At 43.0% G+C, this 25,400-nt stretch overlaps 1 protein-coding gene across 3 annotated transcripts in view; it reads left to right on the forward strand.

Annotated features, from left to right (window-relative positions):
• The window catches only part of LOC134344220 (peptidyl-prolyl cis-trans isomerase FKBP5-like), a 130,676-nt gene that overhangs the window by 16,045 nt on the left and 89,231 nt on the right, over positions 1-25,400 (forward strand). The window lies entirely within an intron of this gene.

Below are 25,400 nucleotides of genomic sequence, written 5' to 3' on the forward strand. Positions count from 1 at the left end.
TTACCCTATCTATACACCTCATTTCTTTGTTTACTTCCAATAAATCTCCCTCAATCTTCTATGTTTCAAGGAATAAAGTCCTAACCTATTCAATCTTTCCTGATAACTCAGGTCCTCCAGACCGGGTAATGTCCTTGTAAGGTTTTCTCTGTACTCTTTCAACCTTATTGACATCTTTCCAGCAGGTAGGTGACCAAAACTGCATGCAATACTCCAAATTAGGCCTCACCAAAGTCTTATACAACTTCAACATAATATTCCATCTCTTGTACTCAATACATTGATTTATGAAGGCCTATGTGCCAAAAGCTTTCTTTATGACCCTGTCTACTTTCAGTGAATGATGGATCTGTATTCCCAGATCCCTTTTTTCTACTGGCCCACCATTCACTGGTTGGTTAGGCCTTCCCTGGTTGGTTCTACCAAAGTGCAACACCTCACACTTGACTGCATCAAATTCCAACAGCCCATTTTTCCAGCTGGTCCAGATCCCAGTAATAGTGTCCTTACCCGTCCACTACACCCTCAATCTTAGTGTCATCCGCAAATTTGCTGATCCAGTTAACCACATTATCGTCCAGATCATTGATATAGATGACAAACAACAATGGACCCAGCACTGATCCCTGCAACACTCCACTAGTCACAGGCCTCCAGACAGAGAGGCAACCATCTACTACCACTCTCTGGCTTCTCCCACAAAGCCAATGTCTAATCCAATTTACAAGTTCATCTTGAATGCCGAGTGGCTGAACTTTCTTGACCGACCTACCATGCGGAATCTTGTCAAATGCTTTGTTAAAATTAACATAGACAACAACCACTGCCTTGCTTTCATCAATTTTCCTGGTAACTTCCTCAAAAAACTCTATAAGATTGGTTAGACACAACCTAACATGCACAAAACCTTGCTGACTATCTCTAATCAGTCCATGTCTATCTAAATACTCATATATCCGGCCCTTTGGAACACCTTTCAGGAACTTTTCCCATTACTGATGTCAGGCTCACTGGCCTATAACTTCCTGGTTTATTTTTAGAGCCTTCCTTAAACAGCGGAACAACATTGGCTATCCTCCAGTCATCCAGGATCTCACCTGTAGTTAAGGATGATTTAAATTCTTGATATAGCCCCTGCAGTTTCTGCACTTGCCTCCCACAGGGTCTGAGGGAACACCTTGTCAAGCCCTGGGGATTTATCCACCCAATTTCCCTCAGGACAGCAAACTCCTCCTCCTCTGTAGTCTGGATAGGGTCAATGAAGTTGATGCCACCTTGTCTCACTCCTATAGATTCTGTGTTCATCTCCTGAGTAATTACAGATAAAAAAAATCCAATTAAGGTCTTCCCCCACCCCTTTTGGCTCCACACATGAATTACCATTCTGATCTTCCAGAGGACCAATTTTGTCACTTGCAATCCTTTTGTTCTTGACATATCTATAGAATTGCTTAGGATTTTCCTTCACCTTGTCTGCTAAGGCAACCTCATACCTTCTTTTAGCCCTCCTGATTTCTTTCTTCAGTATCCTCTGCATTTTTGTACTCCATAAGCACCTCATTTGTTCCTACCCACCTATACCTGCTATGCACCTCCTTTTATTTTCTTAACCAGGACCTCAATATCTCTTGTAAACCAAGATTCTCTAAACCTATTATCTGACAGGACCATACAATCTCTGCACTCTCAAAATTTCACTTTTGAACGCCTCCCACCCACCAAGTGCACATTTGCCGGAAAACAACCTGTCCCAATCCACACTTGCCATTTCATTTCTGATACCATCAAAATTGACCTTTCTGCAATTTGGAATCTCAGCCTGTGGACCCGACCTGTCTTTTTCCATATTTACTTTGAATTTAATGGCATTATGATCACCAGATGCAAGGTGCCCCCCTGCACAAACTTCTGTCACCTGCCCTGTCTCATTTCCTAATACCAGATCCAGTATTGCACACTTTCTCATTGGGATTTCTACATACTGCTGAAAGAAACTTTCCTGAATACATTTGACAAACTCTATCTCATCTAGTCCTTTAACATTATGGGAGTCCAAGTCAATACGAGGAAATTTGAAACCTCCTATTATAACAGCCTTGTGCTTCTTGCCACAGTTTGTGATCTCCCTACAGATTTATTCCTCTAATTCCCTCAGACTGTTGGGTGGTCTGTAATATAGCCCCATCAATGTGGTCTTACCTTTCTTATTACTCAGTTCCACTGATAATACCTCACTAGATGAGCTCTCTAGTCCATTCTGAATGAGGACTGCCATGACATTTTCCCTGACTAGTAACACCATCATTCCTCCTTTAATCCCTCCCACTCTGTCACGTCTAAAACAACGGGAGCCCGGAATACTGAGCTGCCAGTCCTGCCTCTCCTGCTACCATCTGACTAATGGCTACAATATCATAACTCCAGGTTTTAATCCATGCCCTGAGCTCAACTGCCTTTCCTATCGTACTTCTTGCTTTGAAATATACGCAGCTCAGGACATTAATTGCACCATGCTCAACCTTTTGGTTCCTGGTTTTGTCTGATGTCTTACCAACATCCTGTCTCCACAACCTCTCCGCTACCTGTTTCCATCCTCCTGCAACTCCAGTTTAACCCCCTGCCCTCCAACTCCCTGTACAACACTAGCAAGCCTTCCCTCTAGATTATTAGATCCCTGCAGTTCGGTACAAACTGTCCCTTCTGTACAGGTGCCACCTCCCCAGAAGAAAGCCCAATGATCCAAAAATCTGTTGCCCCCCTTCCTACACCAAATCCTAAGCCACATGTTAAACTGTAGGATCTTCCTATTTCTGGTCTCACTAGCACGTGGCACGGGTAGCAATCCTGAGATCTCAACCCTGGAGGTCCTGCCCTTTAACTTAGCACCTAATTCCCTGAACTTACTTGGCAGAACCGCATCACTCTCTTAACTATGTCGTTGGTACCTGCATGGACAACGACCTCTGGTTTTCACCCTCCCACTTAAGAATGCTGAGGATTAAATCGGCGCCGTCCAAGACCCTGGTACCCAGGAGGCACCATACCATGTGGGAATCTCATTCAGATCCACAGATCTCCTAATTAATGAATCCCCTATCACTACAGCTCACCACTTCTTCCTCTTTCCTTTCCGAGTCACAGAGTCAGACTCAGTGCCACAGACCTGGTCATGGGCAGAGAGTTGCATAACACGCCTTGATGCATCCAGAGACAAATCATTAAGATCTGTTGAGGCTCCACAACCATCTAAGGCAGGGTTCCCAACCTGGCATCCATGGACAACTTGCTTAATGGTGTTGGTCCATGGCATAAAAAAGGTTGGGAACCTCTGATCTAAGGGATAGAAGGATCCACAGTTGGAACGGAAAGGGTTTTGGAGGGTTGGGGTTGCAGCTAATAGTAACAAAAATTCTCATTATATTGGTTGAAGCAATCAAGCTAATCCGATGGTTTTATCTTTTTATGAAGCCCTCAATAGATTTGTGAATGCATATAAACCTACGTGTAAAAATCAGCGTCATTCAGCTGGCTCTTTTCTAAGTGTACTATTACTATAATGTAAAAGTTATGTCGCTAGGCAAATACCCATGACCTGGATAAAGAACCCACAGAAGAGTTATGCAGAAAGCAATATTGAAATTTGGAATTAGTTAAAAAAAATTGGGAATAGAATAAATGCAAATGTGAATCAGAGTCCATGAAAGTGAGAAGTTGATGTAGGTCCCCTCAAATACATTAACAAATGTCCTTTATTGCCAGGAGCGGAATGCACATTGCCCTAGGTAGTTAATGGACAAAAAGCATGCGTGATACGTTTGCAACCTTTCTGCATTAATTTCTGACAGACAAGAGTGAGGCAGTGTGAGTACTGAAAACTAATTCCTATCCTAACTGCTTAAAAGGGCAATCCTCATCTTGCCTTTCCTTTGTAATCCTGATTATCCTTTGTAAATCAGCCATAAGTCAAATCAAATAGTGCACACAGTGCCAGCCTAATACCCCACTGTGTTTCTTTATAAGAAACAGTATTGTTAACCTTGGATACTCCAACAGTTAACCATTATTGAGGAGGCAGAATCAGGTGAATATCAAGGATTATTACCTTCTGATACCTCTCTGCTGCAGTTTGTGGACAACGCAAACAAAAGCGAGAGCACTCTTTAGCAGGAAATTTACTCCCATCATTTCTCAAGGAAGAGTCTCTTCATCGGGCCGATCTTCACGCAGCCCGTGCCGTGTATCTGAAGTCGACTAATCTTTTCAACTGATGCTGACTGACCTGCTGAGTTCCTCCAGCGCATTGTGAGTGCTTATTAAAGGGATACTTCTGTCTTCTGTTGGTGAGAAGAGTGATTAAGCAACAAAATATTTGGCGATAGGAATTCTGAAATACTGGTCTATTTTCAATAATGATCCTGTGCTTGGTAACCAGGGACAAATGGGAAGCTTACACCATTGTCATATCTTAACACTTAAAACAGTATTTATGGTTCAGCGGTAAGGAACATAGAATGTTACAGTAGACCTCATGCCCTTCGGCACACAATGTTGTGCCAACCTTTTAACCTACTCAAAGATCAATTTAACCCTTACCTCCTACATAACCCTTCATTTTCCTATCACCCATGTACCTATCTAAGTGTTACTTCAATGCCCCCAATGTATGTGTCTCTACCACCACCTGTGGCAGGGTGTTCCATGAACCAACCCCTCTCTGTGTAAAGAACTTACCTCTAACATCCCACCTATACTCTCCTCCAATCACCTTACAACTATGCCCCCTTGCATTAGCCGCAAAGAAACTTCCTCAACTACCAAACCTGTTTCAGAAGATATCAGTGGTCTTTAGCTGCTATACCCGTCAAAAACGTTTGGATATGGCCCAAGTGCGGAGAGAGAGGCAATGAAATGTGTCAACAGTTCACTGACTTTAATGAGAACTTTTGCAGAACTTGAAGGAAAAGAAAAACAATAAACGCTAGGCCAGCAGGTCCATTAACTGAAAGTTAAATGCCAGCACTGCGACTAGAAGCAATAACCAAATGCCAAATGAATACTGCTCCTTTACAGCATCAGTTGAAACGGTGCTCTTTCTTTCCTGGGCAAGGCTGGGGGTAAGCAGGGAATGTCAATGTTGCTGTGCTTTTGATGAATGAAACAGTAATTAGCTGGAACGTGCATACTCACGAGTACAATTGCCGAACCTATTCCGCAGCTCGCGGACGCAGAGGAGGGGTAGAATCTGTGGGTGTGACAATACCTAAATGAAGGGGGAAGTAGGTGCATCTAGTAGGCACAGTGATGTGAGGTTTAAGATATTCCAGTGATGGGATCATCTTCTTCATTGCCAGTTAATTCGCTCATAATCATTATGGAAAATAGCCTCGTTTATAATCTATAACTGGGCAGTGAATGGAGTGGCATGGTAGTATAGCAGTTAGCACAATCACTTTATAGTGACAGTGATCAATGATCAGACTTCAATTCCCACCGTTGTCGGTCAGGAGTGTGTATATTCTTTCCATGACAGCGTGAGCTTCCTCCAGGTGCTTCGGTTTCCACCCACATTCAAAAGATGTCCGGTTAGGGATGGTGGGTTGGGGGCATGCTGGAAGCGTGTTGACACTTGTGGGCTGTCCCAAGCACAAAGCTTCGGCTGTGTTAGTCGAAACACTGTGCTGTGCTGCAATTCACTGTACGTTCCAATGTACGTGTGTCAAATAAAGCTAATCTTGAGAATGTATTCTGTTGTTCAAAGTACATTTATTATCAAGGTGTGTATACAGTACATTACCCTGAGATACGTTCTCCCACAAGCAGCCGTGAAACAAGGAAACAATACGGAACCTGTTCAAAGAAAAACGTCAAACACCCAACGCACGAAAACGGGAACAAATTGTGCAAACGGCAAAAAGCGAGGGAAGAACACACAGAATAGCAGCATCAAACCAGGAGTCCGATAGCATTCCAGCTCAGTTCAGATCTGCCCCCACACCCCCCTCCCCCCAGCCAACCACAGGCTGCGGAATCAGTCTTCACCAATCACCCAGATCTAACCACTCAGAAATATTGAGTAACCTATAGAGACACATACAACCTGAGACTCAAAGGCCCCTGAAGCAAGTCCACAGCCACAACCCATTCCCAAAAAACCAGCAGTAACTGTTCTGAGCTGGTCAGGCATATGAAGGAACCTTATCAAAGTGCCCAGATGTCAGCCTGGTAAGCAATGGCCAATGGATAAAGCTTTTGAAAGAGCCAACCGTCAAAACTTTAAGCGTGTTCAGCATGCCATGCCATTGAAGTGATAACAGGAAGAAAAGAGAGCTCAGCTTGGTTTGTCTGAGCTGGTGTTGTCCTCAGGACTGAGGATAAATTTGCTTTCTATCTGCTAAGTGTCCGAATTCAAAGCACCTGATCTGTTCTGTTCGTTCCCATTCTCTTCAGTCACCTCACCAGTTTACCCTCACAGAAACGTACACTGCTATTTCTAACGCTAGAGCTCTAGCTGATTCCAGAGATTTGCAATACTCTGTTAAAAGTAGGTGACATTGTGGTGCAGCAGTTAGTCCTGCTGTCTCAGAGCTCCGGTGTTCAGGATTCAGTCCTCTGATGCTGCCTGAGTTCCCTTCCACACTTCAATGACATGCTGGTTCAACTAACAGCGAAGAGGGTTGAGAATGAGAAACTTGATGGGCTGTGGAAGGAATTAAATAGATTAGAGTAACTGAGTGTTCAATAGAGTGTGGGAACAGAGCAGGCTGAGGGCCCACTTCTATACTGTAGAACTCTAAAGCAGGGGTTCCCAAGTTGGGGTCCACAAACCCCTCGGTTAATGGTAGGAGTCCATGGCATAACAAAAGATTATCCCTAAAGGGTTCTCTTGCACTTTTAAATTCTCAGTAATTAATTTGGCCATCATTTAACTTTGATCATCCCTTAGTCTCACATTTTGATTCAAAACTATTTTTTGTCATTCTACCTTTGCCAGTATTAAGCAATCAAATCAAACTTTAGTCATCCTGGCGAGGTTTAAACAGCACGCGCTGCTCCATCTTGCTGAAGTTTAGAAGCTGTTCATTTAATTTTAATGTGGAGGTCTTCATTTTCAGTGATGCAGCATTCTATTCTGGAGTGCATTTGCATGTAGTTTCAGTTCCAAGTGACGTCTGATACATGCAGATGTAATGAAAGCCATGTAGGTGGGGAAATTATCTTGTGGTAATGCCTGCCAGGAATTCCCACCATTACAGACATTTACACCACACGCTGCATCCGTAAATCAAACAGCATTATGAAGGACCCCACGCACCCCTCATACAAACTCTTCTCCCTCCTGCCATCTGGCAAAAGGTACTGAAGCATTCGGGCTCTCACGACCAGGCTGTGCAACAGTTTCTTCCCCCAAGCCGTCAGACTCCTCAATACCCAGAGTCTAGACTGACATCAACGTCATTTATTATTATATTGAAATTGTCCTCTACTGTGCCTATTGTCTTGTTGATTATTAATTAATTAATTATTGTACTGCCCTGCATTGTTTTGTGCACTTTATGTAGTGCTGTGTAGGTCTGTAGTCTAGTGTAGTTTTTGTGTTGTTTTACGTAGTCTAGTGTAGCCTTGTGCTGTCTCACATAGTAAAGTGTAGTTTTGTGTCGTTTCATGTAGCACCATGGTCCTGGAGGAACATTGTTTCATTTTTACTGTGTACTGTACCAGCAGTTTATGGTTGAAATGACAATAAAAAGCGACTTGACTTGAAAAGCAGAGTCCAGCGTCAGTCGTCAGTCAACGTGACAGATGTTTCAGTGCTGTGGTGCCGTTTTGGAGCTGCAGGAGGCTGCAGGTGATGGAATCTGTAGCAAGCTGCTGAGGGACTCGGTGATGCAATTTACTGAGTTGCTCCAGCAGTCTGCTTTCTGTCGCCGTTTTGATGTAAGGTCTTCAGCAGCGAGTTGGACCTCTGCTGGGACAATTTAAAGCAGATAGCAAACAGAAAAATTACTGGTTAGTTTCTATTGGCCATTAAAACATTGAACAAGTGAATGAAAGCTTTGCCAAAAGTGGAATTGTTAAGTTGTTACCCAGCAGGATGGTAGAAATTCTTTGGCTAACGATTGGAAGCAGTTGGGTCCTAATCCAATGGTAAATTGGATTACTCTGTGTCATCAGATCCCTCTTAATAAAAGAACACTTAGATTAAGTAGAGAAGAAATTGGCAGTTTTTTGTGCCTCTTCGGCTCAGTATACATTCCAAATGTTATTGATAATTCCACTGAAGAAAGAATTTATCCAAATACTCAAAAAGTTCAGGAACTCAATTCCCAGAGCTCGTAGAACTTTGATTGTGTGCTTACACATAACTTATCCAAGAGACAAGACCCATTTTGTAATAATTATCCCCCAATGATGAATTCATTTACAGTTTCCAACACAGAATTTCAAATACTTATGAGTGATTTCAATTGCTCTACATACAATCCAACTGAATCACAGAATTACTGGTCTATTTGCCTCTGGATTCAGTCCATTGCATGGATGGAGATCAACATCAAGTCATGAGCAAGATCTTACTCTGATTTCCTGGAGTGACTGAGACGTGAGTCATTAATGAATTGTTTGCCTTCCAGCTGTGTTGATTTCATATACGTATTTAGGGCCAGTTCATTTAGTGAATAACTCTCGAGTGTTTCCACTAATTTACTTTTTATAAAGCATTGTTTCACCCAGAAAGGATGGTCTGGGAATCTTCAGCTGAATTGGTTGGAAAATTGCCACCAAATGAAATTTCTTGGATGCTTTGAATTTACCAGTTAGAGGGTGGAGAAATAGGAATAAGGTTCTAATACAGTGTATAGATAGGCTACTGCCTTCCGTTTGCATTTATATATCAAACCACTAATTAATGAACAAAAAGTCAGCAGAATCAAACAAATATTTGAGCATAGAGATAAGGTTTCACTTCATCAACAAGGGCTATCCTCTGGTATCTCACCATGGCTAAGGATGTTTTAAATATTTCTGCTAGGGTCTCTGCAATTTCCGCACCAGCCTCCCCCAGGAACAGACCCTGTGCATTTATCCATCCTAATTTGCCTCAATACAGCAAACACCTCCTCCTCTGTAATCTGCAGAGGGTCAATGACCTCAATGTGGCATTGTCCCACACCTATAGATTCCATCTCCCAAGTAAATATAAATGCAAAGAATCCATTTGAGGTCTCCCCCATCTCTTTCAGCTCCAGGCAGAGATCATCACCCTGATCTTCCAGAGGGCAAGTTTTCTTCCTTGCTTTCCTTTTGCTCTTTACATATCTGCAGAAACCATTAGGATTGCCCTTATATGATATACATGTACAGCATCTGAAATACATCTTATGGAAATGTTTGTTTGATGATGAAATTCGATAAAAAATAAATTACAAAAAAAAAGGATTACCCTTCACCTGGTTTGCTAGAGCAATTTTATGTCTTCTTTTAGCCCTCTTGATTCCTTCTTAAGTGTTTTCCTGCATTTCTTGTACTCCCCAAGTACCTCATTTCTTCCTTTCTGATACGATTAAAATTGGCCTTTCTCACATTTAGAATCTTAACCAGAGGACCAGACCTATCCTTTTCCATAATTACCTTGAAACTAATGGCATTGTGATCACTAGATGCAAAGTGTCCCCCTACACAAACCTCTGTCACCTGCACTGTTTCATTCCCTGATAGGAGATCTAGGATTGCACTCTCTCTAGTGGGGACTGATCAAAGAGACTTTCCTGTAGATATTTGACAAACTCTTTGCCATTCTACTGTTTTACAGTATGGGAGTCCCAGTCAATATGTGGAAAGTTTAAAATCACCTGCTATAACCTATTTATATTTCTTACAATGGTCTGCAAATTTCCTTCTAAATCCCACAAACTATTGTGTGGTCTATATAAGGAGGATCTCAATATATAAGTTTGCTGATGACACAACAATTGTAGGCCGTATCTCGGGTAATGATGAGTTTGAGTACAGAGAGGAAATTAAGAACCTGGTGGCATGGTGCGAAGACAATAACCTATCCCTCAACGTCAGCAAGACGAAGGATTTGGTTGTTGATTTCAGAAGGAGTAGTGGACCGCACGACCCCATTTACATCAATGGTGCGCAAGTGGAACAGGTCAAAGCTTTAAGTTCCTCGGGGTCGATATCACAAATGACCTAACTTGGTCCAACCAAGCAGAGTTCACTGCCAAGAAGGCTCACCAGCACCTTTTCTTCTTGAGAAAACTAAAGAAATTTGGCCTGTCCCCTAAAACCCTCACTAATTTTAATAGATGCACCGTAGAAAGCATTCTTCTAGGATGCATCACAACCTGGTATGGAAGTTGTCCTGTCCAAGACCGGAAGAAGCTGCAGAAGATCGTGAACACGGCCCAGCACATCACACAAACCAATCTTCCATCCTTGGACTCACTTTACACCGCACGCTGTCGGAGCAGTGCTGCCAGGATAATCAAGGACACGACCCACCCAGCCAACACACTTTACGTCCTTCTTCCCTCCGGGAGAAGGCTCAGGAACTTGAAGACTCGTACGGACAGATTTGGGAACAGCTTCTTTCCAACTGTGATAAGACTGCTGAACGGATCCTAACCTGGATCTGGGCCTCCAAATATCCGGACCTGCCTCTCAGTTTTTTTGCACTACCTTACTTTCCATTTCTCTATTTTCTATTTATGATTTATAATTTAAATTTTTTATATTTACTATCAATTTGTACTCCAGGGAGCGGGAAGCGCAGAATCAAATATCACTGTGATGATTGTACGTTCTAGTATCAATTATTTGGTGACAATAAAGTATAAAGTATATAGCCTATTAATGTGTTCATACCTTCCTTATTCCTCAGTTCTACCCTAAAAGCCTCAGTAGGCAAACCTCCAGTCTGTCCTGACCGAGCACTTCCATGACTTAGTAATGGCATCCCTCCCTATTAATCACTCCTGCACTACCATGTCTAAAATAATGGAGTATTAAGCTGCCCCTCCTACTACCAAATCTCACTCATGGCTGCATTGTCATAATTCTATGTGTTGACGCATACCTTAAGCCCATCTGCCTTTCCTAAAATACCCCTTGCATTGAAATATACGCAGCTCAGAACATTAGTCCCACCATGCTCGACTTTTTGATTCCTAACTTTTTATGTAGGCTTAACAACATCTTTCCTCACAAGCACTCCACTACCTGTTCTGGTGCTCTGGTTCCCATCCCTCTGCAAGTCTCATTTAACCAAACCCCGACCCCATCCCCACCCTGTGCAGCACGAGCAAACCTTCCCACTCAGATGTTAGTCACCCCCCCCCCCACCAGATAAGTGCAAACCATCCCTTCTCTCCTACCTTCCCTGGAAGAAAGTCCAATAATCCAAAAATCTGTTGCCCTCCCCCCTGCACCAACTCCTTAGCCACATGCTAAACTGCACGATCTTCCTATTTCTGACCTCACTAGCACATGGCACCAGTAGCAATCCTGAGATCACAACACTGGAGGTCCTGTCCTTTAGCTAAACACCTAACTTCCTGAACTCACTTTGCAGGACCTCGTCACCCTTCCTGCCCATGTCATGGGTACCAATGTGCACAATGAGCTCTGGTTGCCCACTGTGTCCAAAGCAGTATGCTTGTTGCTGAGGGGTCCAGTCAAAGGGGTACCCTGCCCATCCCTTTTTCCGCTCCTAACAGTCACCCAGTTACCTTGGGTGTAACTACCTCCCTGTATGACCTGTCTATCAACACCTCATGCTTCTGGCGGTCTCCCCGCCCTCCCCATCCCACAAGAGGAACATTCCACTATCTTGTCTGGTATCCCCACTACTCTAAATGTGCAATAATGAAGAAAGAAAGAATAAATAACAAAAAAGGACCCCATTCTTCTCTGAACTCCTCAAGCAGCAATATCCCACCCCAGATCTCTGCAGTTCAGAATAATTTAACGAGAGTTTGAGATGGAAACTGAGGTGCTCTATTAGACTGCTCAACAGGTTTGAGCGCTCTGCAGTGGAGTTTCCTGAACCCAGTGACCGAATGCGATTGGGAACTTGGTTCATCAGTGCATACAATGCAGAATCTAATGTGGTTTCTCTTTGCACGCGTGCGGAGGCTGCTGAGCATTTATGGTGATCTTAGTTGATGTGTGAGCTTCCTTTGATGATTCACTTGTGGAAAACTGAACCATGTTCATGTGGCCACAAACTGCACAAATTTGGTTCTCAGAAGCCTGCTTTGGTGGCTTTTGAAGAACCTGGACATACTTGGACTAATGACAGGATTCTGTAATATTTTCCTTCTTTCAATCCTGTTCTCCTTTAAGTTTTCCTTTTATAAATGATTGCAATCTCCTCCTGATCATCTCCTAAGGCAACCAACCACTACAACCCCATCCTCATCTGACTGACACCCCTCCCCTTATCATTCTGACCTAGTTTCACCAATTTTGTCTCTTGCTTCTCTATCTCCCAACTTCCAAATGACTCGTGGGACTTTCTTCCTTAACATTCTACCCAGTCCCCAGTTTACCATCCTACCTCGATAACTATATCCCAGCTTCACTCTCCACAATGACAGGAGGTCCAGGAGAAAAGAACCTCCCATCCCATCCTTACACAAGGCAAATCTTTTGCAAGCAACACAAAGAGTCTGATATGTGGCTGATTTTTGCTACCTGGACCCCTGCACTGAACCACCATGGTCCCACTTTAATGTGGCTTATCAGGTATACCTGATTAACTATTTCCAAGCTGGAGATTTTTCAACTATGAGGGAAAGAGGGAATTACCCCAGTATCTGTTCTGATGTAGGATTCCAACTCAAAATATCAACAATTCATATTTCATATTTCAAATCCCATATTTCAGATACTCACACTATACTGTTTACATTTCTGTTTTGTTTGGTCTCTTTCTGCCATTTTCATTATGGATTAACCACCATGGTCAATCACCTATTATTTAAGTCCAGCTTCAATAAAGGGGAAAATTACACTGTCCTCATAGCTCAGGCAAAACTTGACTGTCTGCCTGAAGGTAACTGAAATGGGGCAGCAATATCTCAGTTGGGCTGTGAGTTAGAGAGATGTGGACAAGACCATTCAAAAGAGCAGACTCTAAACTTTACCCCATTGAATGCCATATGCTGTATCACAGGAATTTTGTCACTGCATGATTGGAATGTGAGAACTGTACTACAGTAATGAACAGTAATAATGCGCAGGACAGACCTGGAAATAACCTATTTCTTCAGTCCAGACTGCCTATGATGTGCCAGATACAGAAGTGTCACGTTGCTTTTCTAAACCTACGGTGCTCTTTCAGCAAAGTCTAAGAGAATGGTGGGTTAGCAAGAGATGGGGTGACTATGTGATCATTGTAATCAATTATGAAACATTGAGGAGCAAATGCTTATAATCAGTATTTATTTTCTTAAATTAAGCCTGTAATCCCTCAGCTTCTCCCCTTGCTACCAAGTCCCCCCACCTCCCGATCCATGCCCCTTTTATCTTTATCGCCTTCTTAGAAGCTCCCTCCGCCTCCAGGGGGAGTTATCACCCAAATTGGGAACCACTGGTTTAGCTCAACAACAAAGTAAAATTCATACACTTGACCACAAACTACCGGGACTTAAATTGATGAGCAAAACTCAAGGATAATAATGTCTCAATTACACTGGTCAACAAAGATTTTACTTCCTGAATACTTTTTATGGATTTTAGGCTGCTGATCTTGAAGATCACCACAAAACTTTCTTATCACACACCATTTTTTAAAAACTGCCTATATTTGTTATTTCAGTTCATAATTCAGGTCAGAATAACTCATGCCAAGAGGCATATTTGTTGGTCCACCAATGATACAGGTCATTGATCACAGGTACTTCAAAGAACCTCTAGTGGGACGAGAGAAGATTGCATAGAAGGCATTCAAGGATGTTGTTGAAACTTTCTTGGCAACTACAGAGCACCAAACTTTGTGCAGCTGGTTAACAACATGCTTCAAGCATACAAAACCCTGAAGTGCAACATGTCACTAAAGATTCATTTTCTATATTCCCATTTGACTTCTTCCCTGTAAATCTAGGCTCTGTCAATGACAAGCCCGGTGAAAGGTTTCACCAGAATACTAGGATATTGTGGTCATGGAGAAACAGGGCAACTAGAATCCATCAATGCTGGCTGATTATTGTTGAACATTTAAGCAAGAAGCCTCAGACAATAAGTCAAATGAAAATCATCTACAAAACATTTTTAGCTCAGTTAAACTATTGCAAAGCACCAGCACTGTTACGCAACTAAATATTATCTTCAACAAAAATTAATTTCTTCTTCAAATTCCTACATAATACAAGTAGTCAGCTTCAAGCGGTCTATCATAAACAAAAAAAAACTGAGGAAGCACCACTTACGAAAAAATATTGTTATCCATTATTATTACCCTAGGTGCTTACAAAGTAGTCTGTACATAAGATTTTGTAAATGCAGAAATGCAGGAAATGATGTACTGTGTAAGGGGTTTGTACATTCTCCCCATGACTGGGTGGGTTTCCTCATGGGGCTGTGGTTTCTTCCCACACGCCAAAGGCAGGTTAGTAGGTTAATTGGTCACACGGGTGTAATTGGGCTCTTTGGCTGGGAACGGCTGGGAACTGTGCTGTATCTATAAATGAAAAAAGTGGGTTGTGTTCAGGGAGAACATGGTACTTTAAGTCTTCTTAGTTGGTCCCTCAGGATTGGGAGGGATTTGGTAGTCCAATTGATAGTTCTGAAACTGTAAGGGAAAAGGGCAATTGTGTTTTAGGCTCTAAAAGTGAAGCTGTAAAAGATTTATAGTAATTAACACAAAGAAAAGAGAGAAATAAGAAAAGTGTGAGTAATGGGTCAGGGCAAAAGAATAGCCAGGGAAAGAGCAAGGTCGGTTAAGGACAACAGGAGCAAAGTTTGCATGGAGGCAGAAGGTATAGGTGATGCCCTGAATGAAAACTTTTCATTAGTATTCACAAAAGAGGTGAAATTTGTAGTTGTAGTAAAAGGGGAAGGTAAAATTCCATTGCAAGTCTCCATATAAATAAACAGGACAGTACACCATATGCAATTAAATGATTTAGCTTTATAATTCTTAATTTGACTAGAGGGTTAGTAAAGAAAAATAAAAAGAAAAGGGCTCATTTTAATGAAACAGTCTAATATGGACAAGTTGGAGCTCACGGTTTCCCTTCCGCTGGTCCTCCATTGATTTCCCCGGGCCTCATCGACTCTTGGCTCCACTCCAAGTCCACTCCTTTCTGGCGTCTATGACCTCTCCTTTCTGGCATCTTCTCTCTTCATCTTCCAGTGAACAAAAGACCCAGATTACCTCGGTCTCAGGCACACAACAAGAAAACACACTCCCTTCATTGGACGGTGCACATTCCAAAGCCCCCGTTATCTCTAGCCATAACCCAAACACTGCTTCTACAGAAAAACCATGACATTAGCAGTGAAACGTTTCCCAGGGTGTTACACTGTCCCCCCACCGAATTGAGATAACTTGCCAACCCTTCATGCAAAGCACAAAGTCCAAACCAGGCGCAAAAGGCAGTGACGTAGCTCCCCAAAGCGGTAGAAGTCACACTCTGTTCCCCCGATACTACATAGGCCAGCTTATCCGGTGGTCTCCTGATTCTTTGTGACCTCTGTATGCCCTCATCTACTTCTTCATATTCTGACACTGTTGGGGATACTTCTGGTCTACCTGGTGAGGCCTCTCCCGGTCTATCATTGGTGCCCTCCTGCAACTCGGACCCCTCTGTCCCTGGATGAAGGGATGACCGCTTCATCCCTTGCAAGGTCCCGCTGAAACCCAGGTTGTCCACAGATAGCGTCCCCCCTCGGATTTCACCTGATTCAGAGTGAGAAGGGTTGGTCAGTGGGGACTTAGCAAAAGGCACCCCCATTTCCTCATCCTCCGAGTCCGTATTCCATTCAGGGGCGGGGCCGGTCTAACCTCTCCTGCTGTTGGTCCCTCAGTCGCCCCGCGTCGCTGCAGAGTCCTTTTACTAGGTGTAGGCTCCAGGTCGGGCTCTGGGTCCACCTGCACCTCTTGTCCCAGAGGCAGAAGGAGAATCTCAACAGGCCCATTCCCATCCTCTGCACTACAGAGATTCAAAGTTCAAAATAAATTTTATTATCAAAGTAAGTCACTATATATAAACCTGAAATTCATTTTCTTGTGGGCAGACTCTATAAATCTTTAGAATAATAACCATAACAGAATCAATGAAAGACCGACTAACTAGGGCATCCAAACGGAAAGCAGAAGACAGCAAACCGTGCAAACACTAAATGAAGAAAAATAATAAATAATTAACCAATAACTATCGAGAAAATAAGATGATGAGTCCCTGAAAGTGAATTCATAGGTTGTGGGGAAAACTTCAAAGATGGGGTGGGTGAAATTATCCCCTATGGTTCAAGAGGGGTAATGATTGTTCCTGAACGTGGTGGTGTGAGTCTGGTGGCTGAGGGGTAATGACTGTTCCTGAACCTGGTGGAGTGGTTCTGTTGGTTGAGAGGAAATGACTGTTCCTGAAGCTGGAGGTGTGGGTCTGATGTTGAGTGGTAATGACGATTACTGAACTTGGTGTTGTGGGTCTGATATCTGAGCGGTAATGACTGTTCGTGAACTTGGTGATTTGGGTCTGATATTGAGGGGTAATGACTGTTCCTGAACCTGGTGTTGTGAGTCTGGTAGCTGAGAGGTAATGACTGTTCCTGAATCTGGTGGTGCGAGTCTGGTGGCTGAGGGGTAATGACTGTTCCTGAACGCGGTGGTGTGGGTCTGATATCTGAGAGTTATTGACTGTTCCTGAATCTGGTGGTGTGTGTCTGATGGCTGAGGGGTATTGACTGTTCTTGAACCTGGTGGTGTGGGTCTGATATCTGAGGGGTAATGTCTGTTCCTGAACCATGTGGTGTGGGTCTGATATCTGAGGGGTAATGACTGTTCCTGAACCTGGTGGTGTGGGTCTGATGGTTAAGAGGTAATGACTGTTCCTGAATCTGCTGGTGTGGGTCTGATGTTGAGGGGTAATGACTGTTCCTGAACCTGGTGGTGTGAGTCCTGAGGCTCCTGTTCCACCTTCCAATATTCACCATCATATTACCTGGATGGATCTTTTCCCTGAGTTGGAGGTAGATGACACTAGAGGACTCAGATTTGGGGTAAGGTGTAAGAGATTCAGATTGGGTCTGTGGGGTATCCTTTTCACCCAGAGAATGTCAGGTATCGAGAGTACACAGCTTGTGGAAGTAGTGGTGGTGTTACTGACATCATTTTTGAGTAATTAATACTTGACCATTTCAATCACATTGGCATGAAGATCTATGTGATTAATATGAATGTGTGCCCTCTGGTCTGCATTGACTTGATGGGATGAATGGCCTGCTGTGTCACTCTATAACCCTAAAGTATTAGAGCAGAAGTTGGGTTATCAATGTGGACCAAATGCACCAACAAATTGAGTGTTTGCTGAGGGAACTGTGGGCACATGTTCAGATGGGAGTGTGTGGTTAAGGTGTCCAGCACTTGGCTGTAGCTGCACAATGAACTGAACTGGGATTTAACAATACCAGGTCATGAGAGATGTTACAGTTGTAAAGTATAACAGATTAATGTGCTTGATGGTTGCTGCCATTTTGGTGGGACCATCGTGCCTGTTCAATGCATATTCAAGGAGTTGGATGAAAGGCCGGTGGGCCAACGCTTTAGACTCTGCATGGTTCAACACAAAGAAAGCTTTGATCTGCAAGGAGGAACTCACTATATTTTGCTTCAAGCCCAGCAAAAGGGATGTTATATCTAGAAATGACAATGAATCTGATTTAGATAACTTGTAGGTTGTTGGACGTATTGAGTATGCCGGAAAGAAAATGAATCTCAGGGTTGTAAATGATGACATATTAATTAAGGCATCCGTTAGTCTTGTGAGACCATGGATCTTCGCCTGAAACGTCTTCACTCACCAGGGTGCAGGCCTGGGCTAGGTTGTATGGAAGACCAACAGTTGCCCATGCTGCTTGCTAAAGGACACAACATGCTGCCTTAGCAGGGCCTCCAACTCACGACCTTCAGATCGCTAGTTGAATACCTTAACCACTTGGCCACGTGCCCACACTATGGTGACATATATATACTTTGATTATAAACTTACTTTGTACTTGAACCTAACAGAGAACAGACACTTATTCTATAGACACTATGATATAATCATTCCGATACAGAAACTGAAATGGAAAAATAATCCTGAGATAGTAGAGTTAATTCTTCCTTCCATGTGATGATACAAAGACTCTCTATGGTCATCAGGGAAATGGATAAATTAACTGACAATTTATACCCTTAAAGGACTCAGGTTCTACAAAGAAAAATAAAAGTGACGAGGTCATGTTATGTTTTGTAACTTCAAAACATTAAACTAATTCAAAGGATGACACAGAAGTCTGAAATGTGAGTCTAACTTTGTGTTGACTTTATGCGAGGCACACATATTATGTGGTAGTGTGATGACATATGCAATTCACATTTATATGCATATAACTCGTAATGAATTATTTAGACAAACAAGAATGTTTAATCAATCAATATATGTACACAACATTACTCATGTATTGCTGAAATATTAAATACACAACAGGCCAGGAAATGAGAATAACAAAGGAACTTTGCAAGAGCGTATCAGCTGCCTGGAGTTTAGAGAGGGAATCAATAGACATCTGTTTGGGGTTACTGGAAGGGAAAGAGGATAAAGAGAAGAGAGAAGAAAACGATCAGGGAGGGATAGACGGTGTATTAGATGAGCTTGGAAAGATATTTTTGCAATGGGGCTGAAGGGAAAATTGAACGACAATCAGTTGAAGAAACGTGGGCTGTTGAAACAGGGAGTTCTGGAAAGGATCAGAAATGGGTGCAGTGGGCAGGAGTCTGTAATACCAAATATTTTTTACTTCTGCTCCGCATTCCATAGACAGTGATGTTTTGTTTAAGCACAGCATGTTACTGTCTGTCCTTCTGAATTCCCTGGTCATGCAAAATGATTGAACGGTCTCTTGTTTTTAACAAGGAGAATTTTAGGTTTATTTGATTTTATTTGGATGAGCTCACTGTGATCAGCCCTTTGCCTGACATTGCTTTTGAGCGATTGTCATCAGGTCAACAAACACTTTCTCCTCTCGATGTACTTGGTTCATTTCTTTTCAGCAACTAATACCTTGGTATTATTGTCTGTCTATGTTTCCATTAACCTCCCTGAACAATATATGCAGCCGAGGAACATTAACCAACCAGAACAGAAGGAACCCAGTGAATAATAAGCAAAATGATGTGACCTCTGAGCTCAACTATTGCCCATTTGACTGCACGTCAGAGTCAGTGTGTTTGGTATTGCAGGTTGCTGGGCCTCTTTGACTTGCATGGAAATGAAGGAATTTGCAAATGAAAATTCTTTCATTTAAGACTCATTTAGAAAGGGCAGAGGATGAAGAGATGTCGACCATGTGCAGGCAGATGTGCAATTGAAATTGACATCACAGTCAGCATATGTCTGGTTGGCTGAAGGGCATGTTCCTGTGTTCTCTATTCACCGTGGTCTTTGAATATTCAATGATCACATCTCTGAAAAAGGCTGCATGCTGCATTTTGCAGTCCCACTGGCACATGCAGAAACTCAAAGAAGCCAAATGAGGTTATTGCAGCCATTTTGGGAATGTCCTCTGAGCACACAGGCACCTAATGTTAGCCCCTAACTAGATCGACTTTGGAAAAAATTAACTTTCCGGATAAGTGTGCAAAATGATCTTGAATGTGTGGAACTGGGTAATGATCAGGGATGGCGACCTTGTTAGGGCTTCCGTCTTCGCTACATGGGCAGCAACCACCATCAAACTTAGGGACCACTTGGAGGGATGAAGCCCAGGGGCTATTCCAGCGGCGTACAATGCCAACTCTTCCATGTTGGCAAACTCAGGCTTCACAGTTGCCAGTGTTTCTGGGTCCAGTCTATGCGCGAAAGCATGGACTGGTGGGCCGGTTGTGGGAATGTGGAGTTTGACCCCATGTTTTGTGACTGTAGTGGAAAACGCAGGCTTGATGAGGTCTGGGAGTTCACTCAGCAGTCGAGTAAGCTCACATGTGGTGGTGCATGTGCTTGACAGAATCAGTGTGGGGAACTTACTGGGAGAGCAGGGTAATGATCGAAAATCCCTAACATCCACAAACCGGCAGTTCTTAAGATCAACAAATCGTCTTTGGGCTCACAGGAAATCAACACGAGCAGAGGTCTAGCCACTTTAGCCAGGACCAAGTACCTTGTGTTATGTCGCCCACTGTCCCGTAGGTCTGGATCTTGCTGTCACTGGCAGCAAGGTTTCCTCGCTCTTTGCCTTCTCATCAATAGGCGATGCTGGCAGCACACAGACCTGAGCACGCGTGTCACTCAGGAAGTGTCACCCTGAAAGGGTGTCTGTAATGAACAGTAAACGACCCTTATGGTGTTCACAGACCTCTGATGTCCCGACGTGCTGGCACAGTCAAAGCGTTAATGTAGACTGCACTTCCTAGCGTTCCCACCAAAGTGAGCATGGCAAAAGCACAGGCCTGGTGTTGTCTGTCTGTTTTAGGTGGGGCCATTCTTATGTTGGGGGCTTTGCCGACCGGGCTTATTGAGGTAGAGAAAGGTGGAGGAATGATGCATGTCTGCCTGGCTGAGTGTAGACTATCAATCATATTCACAAGTTCCCTGTAGTCCTTCATGGGTGTATTAATGAGGGCTATGCAAACTTGATCAGGCATTTGCTGCATGAAGATTTCTTTAAAAATAAAACAAGGATGGTGATTTCCCAGGACGGACAGCATGTGGTCCATTATCACCAACAGCTTAGCATCACCAAGGCTGGGCAAGGAGAGCATTTGTTTGGTGTGCTCAGACTCTGATAGTCCAAAAGTCTGTAAAAGGTGAGTTTCCAGTGATCAGTATTTATCGTGTTCAGGCAGGTGTTCAAGCAGATTCACCACTCTCACCACTGTGGAGTTTCTGAATATGGTAGAATTTGAACTGGTCTGTGGTGATTTCCCAAGACATGAATTGGGCCTTTGCTTGTACAAACCAAGTGATAATATTTTGCTCCCAAATCTCCGGTAGTTTCAAAGCGACATATTTGAAATGTCGACATGTTCACGAACTGTGGAATCATTCCTAGGGCATTGGGGTTTCACAAATGAAGCATTTTATGTTTAAAAAAAAAGTATCAACTCTCATTTATGGAACTCCAAGAAATTGAACACAAAATGCAGTTAGTCCTTTACATAATACACCATCACACCAGACCAGCCTCTTAAAGTAAAACCCCACCTCAGTGTCGGTGTTTGTGAATTCTGTATGTATCCACCAATTACATTACCCTACAATTGCGCTGTGCTAACACCCACGCTACAATTGACGCCCTACAACACAGCTGGAGCACCAAGAAGTAAAGCACGACTCACAGACCCTGGGTAACTATGCACACACCCTTTGCAAGTGCCTAATGGATTTTCCCAAGTATTGATATTAACTGCAAAAACTGAAGTTGAAGACCAGGACACGATATTGGCCAATATTTGAAAGTAGTGGTGATCATAAAGTCTGTGCGCTTTGTTAGATTTTGCTTTTAATAATGTTAAATCTTTAAATGTACAAGTGTTTGGGGGACCTCTCCCGAGCATCCCCCTGTACAAATTCATCTCATTGACAGAGCAGGGTTGAGAGGCCTTTCCTTCTAATCCTTCTGAAAGGCATCTCTGTGCTGTTCACGCTTCCCATGTCACTCAGTCCCCTGTCAGTGTGTCAGCCGAGGACAAATTCTTGGCAGCCCTGCACCCAGGAGTAGTATGATGGAAGAGCCAGGGTTAATTTTGTGAAATGCCCTACGTGGCCAATAAAGATGACTGCAGGTTGGACTGGATTCAAACCCAATCTATGAGGTCGATGGAAGTCCAGTAATTATTTAATTTAATTCAATTTGAATTTGCAATCTGGACTACTCCTATGTATTCTGCAGTGAATGCAGCATTATCAATCAACTTAATAATGCGCTTGTCTGAATTCCTATGCCAACCATATTTTAAAAATTGTTGAACACATTTATCATGTTTAACTTGTCTAATAGCTGCTGTTAATTAAAGCTATTGTTCGAGCATTACCTAATATAATTAGATCCATTCCCGATTTGCCGATAGTGTTCTCTCTGTGATACAATCACTCTGAGAAATGATCTTTCATCACCCATCAGAAACATTGATTCATTATTTTCCTTTTGGTTGGCAGTTCTCACTGCTGCTCACTAAATGTACAGGTTGGGTTGCCGCTTCAATACATCTGTGCTTCACCTGGGTGACGCACATTTTGAGTGGTCGATAAAGCTGAAATGAACGTGATCTTCTAGTCCCTTGATTGCCACGTCCTGTCCAGTGCTCCTGGCTCCCAGCTTCCTACAGCAACAACCGATGAAAGACACCAGTTACTTTTGTGATTTCTAGTGAGCGTTTCCTAACTTCAAATTGCTGCTGGCACAATCCTACAATTAGTTTAACTGTTCCTCATTATCATCATCATCATGTGCTGTGCCATATGACATGGGCGATCATGGTCTCATGACCAAGGTTGGTCTTGGCAAATATTTCCACAGAAGTGGTTTGCCATTGTCTTCTTCTGGGCAGAGTCTTTACAAGACGAGTGACCCCACCCATTATCAATACTCTTCAGAGATTGCCTGCCGTCAGTGTTCGCACGACCAGGACTTGTGATCTGCACCAGCTGCTCCTACGACCATCCACCACCTGCTCCCATGGCTTCACATGACCCCAATCAGGGGGCTAAGCAGGTGCCACACCCTGCCCAAGGGTGACCAGCAGGCTAGCAGAGGGAAGGAAAGCCTTATACCTCCTTTGGTGGAGCCATATCTCAACCCAACACCATTAGGTTCCTCAATTACTTGAGTGCTTATTTGAAATTTATGGTCTGTCAAATGTCCTTTACCATAGAATATCTGGTCCCAAACACCTCCAAGTGTGTGTCCTGTCCTCCAGAGATCTCAGTGTGATGTTTGTAATGGGATAGTCCATGGGGCTCTAAACCTCTTTCAGCTACTTCCTCGACTGAGACTGCCCAGATGTTGATAATGTGGCTTTTCTTCACTGTGCCTCTTCGTTCTGTGGTTTCCAACATCTCTTCCGAGGCAGCAGAGTATCCTCATACAGTTCGTGGGATACTTGAGATTGCTGTGTCTACTACAGTTAGCTCTTGGAAAAGGGATGTGTCACATGCTTCAGCTGGGCTTTGCTCTTAACTAGTTGCCCGCTGCTCCAGTGCTAGATTTAAAATGACTATCCTGGATCCCTCACCACTTGCTGTTCAGTCTGTATCATCAGACACATTTCGAGCTTCTGAGTAGTGTAGTGACTAGCACAATGCCATTGCAGCACCAGCGATCACCAATCAGGGTTCAATTCCCGTCATCGCCTGTAAGGAGTTTGTTGATTCTCCCTGTGACCACATGGGTTTCCTCCAGGTGCTCCGGTTTCCTCCCACATTCCAAAGATGTATGATTACAGTTAGTGACTTGTGGGTGTGTTATGTTGGTGCCGGAAGCACTTCCGGGTGCCCCGGCACAATCCTCGTTGATTTGATTGACACAAGTACCACTTGTCAATGTACATGCTGATCTTAAGTCACAACAAATCTCTTGCCTAAAGCTGTGTTCTCCAGCTTCATTTACCTCTACTAAATGGGAAGGTTTCCTACTGTCTACCCTATCAATAGCACTCATAATTTTACACTACTGTATATATCTCAGTCATGTTCCCCCTTAACTTCCTCCACTCCAGGGAAAACACACCTCAGCTCTCCTGCCTCTCCTCATGACCTGGAGAACTTGGAGACCCCTACAGAACATTGGAGTACAAGCACGTGGTTCTCCAAAAGTGGAGTCATGGGTAAACAGAGTGGTGAAGAAGGCTTTTGACATACTGGCCTTCATCAGTCAGGGCACTGGGTATTGAAGCTGAAAGGTCACGCTGCATGTTAGGGTGTATCATGGAGTTATGGTATATAGCAAATACAAATTTTAACAGCGGCCAGTCCCCAGACCCGAATGTGGATTGTAGATTGAATTTGAAATGCAGCTCTGAACAACGGCCTTCCATTTGACTGCAGAAGCCTGCAAATGCATGAATACGCCCAGAGTTGATGGGAATTAACATTCATTTTGGGTGTCTGGAGTGTGGATGCAAAGAAGGAGATACTTGGAAACTATGTGTAATTTAAAGGAAGCATTGTATATGCAGTGTAACTGTAGAATTGTCCTGCAGTTACATTTGATCTTTAGAATATAAAAATACTATGTAATATTGGGTTGAGCAGACCTCTTCTTCCAAGAGTGTCTTGATATGATGCCAGTTGCTCATTTTTATTGAATAGAACATTTGTGTATCCACGAGATACAGTGTCCCTCTGGAGACTTTGTTCATGTTCCAAAAGTGTGGTTGCACAAGATGCTGGTGACTCTGCACTTGGAGTATTGTGCACTGTTTTGTTGCCCTGCTGAAATGTTGTTATTAAATTGGAAAGATTCAAAAGATACGTAGCAGGAAGAGGCTGAACAAGTCAGGACTTTATCCCTTGGACACTGAGAGGTGATTGAGGCAAGGACAAGACCAACTCTTAAAAGACAACTAGGCAGGTACACAGGTTGGATAGATTTAGAGACTACAGACCAAATGTTGGCATATGGGACGAGTTTGGAAAGACCATTTAGTTGACATGGACAAGCTTCAGTATAACTCTGAAATGAAATGCTCCATCCCAGGAAATACCCCGGTGAATCCCTTCTGTATCCTCTCCAGTGTGTGAACAATAAATTAACACTTGGATCTTCATTCAACCAGGCTAAAGGATTTGCACAGACTCATAGGGGATGAAGCTTCAATTAAAATAATTAATTCAACACAAGATTCATGAATAGTCAACAAATGGATTTGATTATGGTTATAATTCTATTATGGATTTATTGAGTATGCCTGCAAGAAAATGAATCTCAGGGTTGTGTATGGTGATATAGACAGTACGTACTTGGATAATACATTTACTTTGAACTCTGAACAAAATTAAATCAGGGAAATTAAATGGCCAGAAAGAAAAGGTGTTTGAAAAATTATTTTGATTCTGAAAACATTCCAGCAATAATTCAAATTCCCTGATCCTAATTCTTCTGTGTTTAATGGGTCGTCACTCACTTCACTTTGTGCACAGTAAGTGTAGGAGCGTGCTGGTGCTGTAGCTACACCTGTGGAAGAATAGAAC

The sequence above is a fragment of the Mobula hypostoma genome, chromosome 3 (genome assembly GCF_963921235.1).
Source record: "Mobula hypostoma chromosome 3, sMobHyp1.1, whole genome shotgun sequence".
NCBI lineage: Eukaryota > Metazoa > Chordata > Chondrichthyes > Myliobatiformes > Myliobatidae > Mobula > Mobula hypostoma.